The 7,690-nt window shown below is 49.4% G+C and overlaps 2 long non-coding RNA genes across 2 annotated transcripts; both read left to right on the top strand.

Annotated features, from left to right (window-relative positions):
* Positions 1 to 1,069: 1,069 nt before the first annotated feature.
* On the top strand, positions 1,070 to 1,610 carry LOC119329962. The gene is made up of 3 exons (XR_005159843.1): positions 1,070 to 1,134; positions 1,231 to 1,374; positions 1,498 to 1,610. It is a non-coding gene; the product is annotated as an uncharacterized LOC119329962 (long non-coding RNA).
* Positions 1,611 to 2,431: 821 nt separating this feature from the next.
* On the top strand, positions 2,432 to 3,899 carry LOC119328116. Its single transcript, XR_005158843.1, has 3 exons — positions 2,432 to 2,502; positions 3,006 to 3,089; positions 3,806 to 3,899. It is a non-coding gene; the product is annotated as an uncharacterized LOC119328116 (long non-coding RNA).
* Positions 3,900 to 7,690: the final 3,791 nt, after the last annotated feature.

Consider the following 7,690-nt stretch of genomic DNA (forward strand, 5'->3'; position numbering starts at 1 on the left):
GACATATACCGAAACAATTTGCCGGTCTCTCTTGGAGATGCCCTAACATCAATTTTACAGTAATTAACTTTCACGCAAGCAATTAAACCCATTAAAAGGCGCTAGAATGATGGCCAACCAGCTATGCCATGCGCATGCTGGTTGGTCACGGTGAGAAAGTATTTTTTAGAGTTTTTTTAAATGGTAGAGACTTTTTTTAAAGAAGTTTTTCTAGGTAGAATAGTGGCCAACCAGCTATGCCATGTGACGCATGCTGGTTGGTCATGGTGAGAAAGTATTTTTTAGAGTTTTTTTAAATGGTAGAGAGACATTTTTTAGAGAAGTTTTTCTAGGTTTTTTCTCTTTTAAAATGGTTGTGATGTCCACCGTCCACGTGATGTGAGAATATTTTTTTTAAAAATTGACACAATGGTAAGATGCGTATAGCTTTCTCTCAAGCAGCCTGCAATGGCGGCCCCAACCATTAGTAGAACATATCAACGACGCTGCACTACCTGCCATCCTGAGGGCTTTGACGCTGCGCGCTCGTTTGGACCGATCGATCTTTTTACTGTGGCTGCGGATTGGCTGTTGGCGTTTGCTCAGCCGTCGGTTTTTTTCACGTGCACAACTGCTTCAAAAGTGGATGACCGGTGAGGTTCGTTGGCCTGGGGTCCAGAAAATAGCTTCTTTTCTCAAGTCCTCAGCGTAAAGATGGATTTAAAGGGAGATATAGAAAATATCCCCGTCCTTCCGCCTCCGCCGCCAAACCCTCCGTTTCCCTGCTCTCCTTGTCCGCGTCCTCCCTCCCCCGACTCCTTCCCTCCCTTGGCGCCGCCAGCTCCGCCATTTTCTTCATGTGCGGCGGCCGACGCAGCTCTCGTGCCTTCACAGTGCCGTCGGCTGGGAGCCGTTGGGACATCGCCAGTCCCAGCCCATCGCCACCGAGCGGAGACCAGCTCGCCGCGCATCTGGAGCAACGGGTCGACGTGCTGCTTTCGCCACTGCCCCGACTCCTCCCGGCGGACCATGGATCCGCCGTCTATGGAGAGCGCCAATTGGGTGAAGATTTGCCGGACTAGCCGACTTGTGTGTCGTTGCCGTTGTCGTCGCCGCCGCCGCAGCCCCTCTCTTTTTTGGAGTCTTCCTTATCTGGTACGTCCTCTCACGACCCCCGTAGGTTCGTGGTTTCACTCCAGGAACGGTCGATTAATATGTTGATGCGGTCTGCTAAGTCTTCTTTTTTGGCAGGAGACAAAACAGTTTGGTGTCTTTGACACGCTTGGGATCGACGGATCATTCATGCCATGGTTGGATTTGAATGGGGGCAGCCGTTTGAAATCAAATCAAAAGATACACAACCTAAGATCGAAATATTCCTACCTGAACCAAAGGGTTGTACGCCTACCATTATTATCTTTTCCCATGCTATTTATGTTCTTCATATCCCCAATAATTTATTCAGTCTTACTTTTGACATAAAACACAATTTGACTTTGAACCCCTTCTCCACTGCAGGCAAGCTTGAACGCCAACATCGGGAAGGTATCTTGGCACCGAATCATCGCGAGGAGAAGGGGATGTGTTGCTGTACATGAGGTGTTAATGAGGAGAAGGGGATGTGTTGCTGTACATGAGGTGTTAATAAAGTTTCGCATTCTTTGTTTTTGTGGATTTGGTGCGTTGGGTTGCCATTTATGCTGAATTTATTTTCCTTAGATTGCTCTGGTGTTTTTGGTGCAAACTGATTAGGGACGGCCTATGAGTTTGTCAAGTTTTCCATGTATGCCTAATATAGTTTTCTTAGATTGCTGCTGCAATTGTATGATTGTGATCCCAGTAGGTTAAGACTGTGTTTTTGTTGTTGAACCGAGATTTGCTAAGCTTGGCAGAGAGGATAGCTGGGGTTTTTTTTTTTTGCAGAGAACTAGGCTCTAAAAGATTCAGTACTGAATAAGCTAACTCCATGTTCTTCTATCATTTTATTTTACTTTGCAGGTTCTACTGTTTGTGACGTGCTTCTTGTTGATCATCTGCTGCTTTGGCACCTCAAGGTTTGTGGTGACCCGCTTCTTCTTGATCATCTGCTGCTTTGGTTCGTCAAGGTTTGTTTTTTTTCCTTTCGTTAGCAACGCATTGTTTCCTTACTGACGCAATGGACAGCCATCCAAATCCAATGGTTGGTTGATTGTTCTATTTGAAAATTGTAACATGCACAACAAAATGCTTATTCAGTCTTAATTTCTGAAACTCAGGACCAATGCTGGTGTCAGGACCACTACGATCACAAACAAAGCCAAGTAGCTGCTGCTCCGCTCTCTACTGAAGAAGCATTTGTAGGTAACGTAAGGCACTATTCTTCTATTGGTGTTTTAATTACTTTTTATCAGCGGCATAATAGATAACCATACCTGCATTTGTCTTTGTTTTCTATCAGGTTATTCTATGCATAAGACTGCACTTTTATGTGTCGTTTCCTTCAAGCCGACCATAGAATCCCGTATTTTGTTTCAAAGATGCAAGGTATCTACCATCTAGAGAGGTTAAATCAAATAGTATAATATCTTGAGTCTTGACCAGTAGGCTAATGGAAGTATATAATCATGGCTGGTATGTATAGAAACATCAAAGGTGATTTAATCCGCCACCTATCATATAACCTAACGGAAGTTTACCCCTTTGCTTCATAATCATAAATACTTATAATGGGCTCCAATCTCAACGGAAGCATTAACAGTGTTGTACATTATAAGCAAGGTAGATTCATATTGCCCACACAAAATGATTCATGTTGCACATCCCTGTTTTTCTATAAAGATTCGTATTTCCACCAGGTATTTAATACCTCTCAATGGGTTTCAATATTGAGTGATTCCATTTACTAGGGATTGCTATATTGAGTGGTTAAGATGCTGATGGTAGTCGTCGTGACATTTTACCATTTCTAGAGCAATATGAACCATTTTAGAAACCCATTCAATACAACAATTCCTGCATTACATGTGCTTACTATGCTTCCTGTGCAGGAAAGAGAGTAATCATTTGGGTTACAGTATTACATGTGCTTCCTGTGATGGCAAATGTAAATTTGGCACCTATCCAGATCAAAGGTACATGTCCTAAATGATTTACTCTGTTTCCTGCATAAACCCTTATCGTATATTTATGAGCATGCTCATATTTACATCCGCATGGTCTCTTCAAAGCAAAAAAGGGCTTTCTTAGAATAAAATTTCCTTTGTAGATTCAATTCTGTTGTACGTTCAGTTCTGTTCATATGCGAGTGTTTCTTCCTTCATTTACATGAGTAGAAAATAAGGCATGGAAAGTTTCTTCCTTCCATTTAGATGAAAAATATTGTTGTATCTGCAGTTTAAATCCTTTGATTTTTCTATTTGCTTGATTCCTTGATACGACCGGTGCATGCAGTTTGTTCATAGCCTATACATGCCATGTGTTGTGTCTTTGTTGGTATCGTATCCTACTCTTGCTTTCTTCATGCTGAGGGCTGCAGAACTAACTTAAGTATGGGTCATTGTCTCTGCAAAGGGAGTTTTTACTAGCTACCTCACTTTCTATTCAGAGATGGAACGTCGTGTTTGCGTGGGTAGTTTTTTTACCTTTCTTTATGGTCATGTCGCTTCATGCTTTGCTCAAAGAGGGTTTTATCTGTAGCCTGCAACCTTTGATTTTGATGGCAATAACCAAGTGACGATGTAACATTAGCAGTAGTAAATTAACTTTCTTTGTCGAGAAGCTGGAGATCTGATTTAAGTCCTTTCAGATCATCGTGTTCTGATTTTAAGTCCTTTCTTATGTTTTGCAGATAAATGAGGAGCAACCAACGCTCTTTGTTTTGCTGACGAGTATGTGTTGATCTGAAAATGTGTCTATGGTAGTTTATGTTCTAATATACACACAACCAGTAAAATGTGTCATTTGTTTTCAGACTCAGTTCTGTGTTTCCTATGCCTCTCTTGTGCTATGTATTGACTCTATCTAAGTATTTTGATGTGATCCTCACTCTACATAATACTAGCACCTCCATTTCCTGGTCTTTCCAGTTCGCGGCTATACAATGCATCTTTGCTACTATAGGTTGCTTTATAAAACCAGTATATGTTATTATCAACTGATCTCATTACTTTTTTTAGTCTATTATGGTACCATGCAATCTATTGAGTCGGTTCTAAATCAATCGCGTATGCATGGTTTGAATACTTGGCTCGCTCTCGCTTTTTTTGCCATGGGCGCAACGAGTCCTTCCTTTCACTTCATTGAAAAAAAGAATTATCTTTACTTATGCATCATAACTAAACTACTTACCTGACTAATCAACAGAAGTACAACCTGCAGTATGCTTTTGATTCACCAAATTGACTATCGCGAAATATTGAAAAAAAAACTGTATACACTGCTGTTAGCTCAAGCACAACAATTCTCATCAACTTGCTACATGTAAACTAATAGTCATATAGTGTGATATACATGTTTTCTTCCTTCTTCTCCTTCATTAAAGTACCATGCATACAGAAAGAACCCATTTACATCTTATACTCCATGTTGAGTATATTGTGTACGTGTATATTTGTGTGTAGGGCCCATCTTCTGTTTCCTTTGTATAGTTAAGGTTGTAGCCCACCTCTGTACTTATATATGCGTGCCTGGTGCACCGATCAATACATCGAGATTGCACAGCCCATATCTTGTCCTTCTACATGGTATCTATCGCAGCACGATCCTAAACCCTAAGCCGCCGCCGTCGCCGCGCCCCTACGCACCGCCGCCGCCGCCACCACCTCCCCGGTCGCCGTCGCCGCCGCCTCTCCCCACCTCCTCGCACGCCGCCGCCGCCTCTTCCCGAGGCCGCCGCCGCCGCAACTCCCGCTTCCGCCCGCGCCCCATCTCTCCCTCCTACCCGCGCCGCACCCTCCCCTTCCACCCGCGCCGCACCCGCACCTTCCCCTGCGCCGCCGCACCTCCTAGTCCGCGCCGCCGCACCTCCCAAACCCTAACCCTCGCCATGAGTTCCTCCTCGTCCACCGTCTCCAACCGTTTGCCGGTCCCGATGTCACCCTCGTCCGCGACCTCAACATCCATGAGCGTGTCCCGGTCAAGCTTGATCACACCACCGCGTCCTACTCTGCTTGGAAGCGGTATTTTTCGCTTGTGTTCCGTGAGTACCTCCTGCACGGCCACCTGGACGGCACCGTCGACTCGGCGCTCATGATCAACGACGAGGAGTTGATGATCCTCGACGCCACCATCATCCGTTGGTTCTACCTCACCATCTCCAGCGACCTCTTCCACACCGTGGTGAACGACGAGGACGACGCCTATGCGGTCTGGACCAAGCTCAACGGCCTCTTCACCGACAATCGGCTGCAGCGCAAGGTCCTGCTCTATGGTGAGTTTTACGGGTGCCAGCAAATTGACTCATCCATCGATGATTTTTGCATGCGCCTCAAGAAGCTCGCCGATGAGCTCCGTGATCTCGGGGAAAAGATCGGCGACGAGCTCCTCATCAGCACCCTCTCCGGCGGCCTCAACGAGGATTTCGGGAACGCCGCCTCCAACCTCACCCTCATCCCGGAGCCCACCTTCGCCAAGGTGGTCGCGTACCTCAAGTTGGAGGAGCGCCGGATGCGGGTGGCCCGGACTCGCACGACCCACACCACCCTCGTCGCAGGCACCCGCGGGGGTTCGGCCCCGCCACCGCCACGCCCGACGCCGCCCCAGCCAACGGCGCCCGCCTTCCCGCCCGGGTTCCCGCCCGCACCGGCCGCCCCCTTCCCGCCGCCCTAGCCGGCGGCCAATGGGGGGGTCGTCGCGGTGGCCGTCGTGGAGGCCTCAAGCAGGGCGGCGGCGGTGCTCAGGGAGGAGCGCCCCACCCGCCGCAGCAGGCTTCCCAGCCGGCCCCATGGTATGCCGGCCAGAACCCATGGACCGGCGTTGTACACGCCTACTCCATGCCGGTTCCTCGGGCCCCTGCCCCGGGCATTCTCGGCACCCGGCCACAGCCGCATCAGACGTACTACGCCACGCCGCAGCCTTACGCGGCGCCCTATGGTCAGTAGCCGCCGCCAGGTGGGCCGCCGCTGTTGCCCTTGACGGCCGCGCCACCTCTCCCGCCGGCACCGTGGGACCCGGCCCTGTTGGCGGCTCTCCACAATGCTCCCTCCCCGTCCAGCTACACCGGCGGCGACGACTGGTACATGGATAGCGGCGCCACCGCTCACATGGCGGCGTACCCCGGTAACCTCCATACCGCCCATCCTGTCCACACCTCCAACCGCATCACCGTCGGTGACGGCTCTTCCCTTCCTATCACTCATATTGGTCATACATATTTTTCGTCTAACTCCACTCCTATATCCATGTTCAATATTCTTGTTTCTCCTGAACTTATTAAAAATCTTGTTTCCGTTCGTTCTCTTACACGTGAAAATCTGGTTACCGTTGAATTTGACGAATGTGGTTTTTCTGATAAGGACGCTCGCACGCGGATGGTGCTCCACTGATGTGACAGCCCCGACGAGCTCTACCCGGTTCACTCCGCCACCTCCACCACTTCCGCCGCCCCCTTCGCCCTCGCCACCGGAGTGGATCTTTGGCATGCTCGCTTGGGTCATACTAATCCTGCCACCCTTCGCCACATACTTCGGAGTTTTTCTTTCACGTGTAATAAGAACGAGGATCACTCGTGTCATGCATGTCGCCTCGGCAAACATGCTCGTCTTCCGTTTAGGGCTTCTTTTGTTGCATCGTACCCGTTTGAGTTAATTCATAGTGATGTTTGGACCTCTCCTATTGCCAGTAATACGGGCTTTCTTTATTATCTTGTCATACTTGATGATTTTTTGCATTATGTGTGGACCTTCCCCTTGCGCCGCAAGTCGGATGTTATATCCACTCTCGCCACGTTCTACTCCTATGTTCTCACGCAGTTTGGTCGTCCCATTCTCGCGTTGCAGATAGACAACGGGAAGGAGTTTGACAACCTCGCCGTTCGTAATCTTCTTACCACACATGGCACGATCTTTCGTCTCACTTGCCCGTACACCTGGCAACAGAACGGTCGTGCTGAGCGCATCCTTCGCACTCTTAATGACTGCGTTAGGACTCTTATCTTTCATGCCAATGTGCCTCCGCGCTTTTGGCCTGACGCTCTCGCCACCGCTTCTCTCCTCATCAACATCCGCCCATGTCGTACTCGCGGGAACTTTACACCTCATCATCTTCTCTTCGGTGCACCCCCCCCCTTATGATGGGCTTCGCATCTTCGCCTGCCTTTGCTACCCTAGCATCGCCGCTACTGTGCCTCATAAGCTTGCACCTCGCTCCGTCGCCTGCATCTTTCTCGGCTATCCACCCAACACTAAGGGCTATCGCTGTTATGATCTCGCCTCCCATCGTGTTTTCACCTCCCGACACGTTTACTTTGATGAGATGGTGTTTCCATTTCAGCAGCAGGTACCCCTGGTCGTCTCGTCACCGCCGGCCACCGGCGGCCCCTCGACGACTCCGTCAGGCGGACGGTCCCATTCGGCCCGCGGACCGCCTCCAGGCTTTGGCGGTCCTCGCGCCCTCACGCCGGCGCTCGCCCCCTCGGCCTCCCCGGCCGGCTCTGACGGCGCCCCTGGCGCCCCTCCCTCACCCGCCGCGGGATCGGGCGCGGCCGGCTTGGCTGCTTCCTCAGCCGCCTCGACCC

This window comes from Triticum dicoccoides, chromosome 7A, assembly GCF_002162155.2.
Source record: "Triticum dicoccoides isolate Atlit2015 ecotype Zavitan chromosome 7A, WEW_v2.0, whole genome shotgun sequence".
NCBI lineage: Eukaryota > Viridiplantae > Streptophyta > Magnoliopsida > Poales > Poaceae > Triticum > Triticum dicoccoides.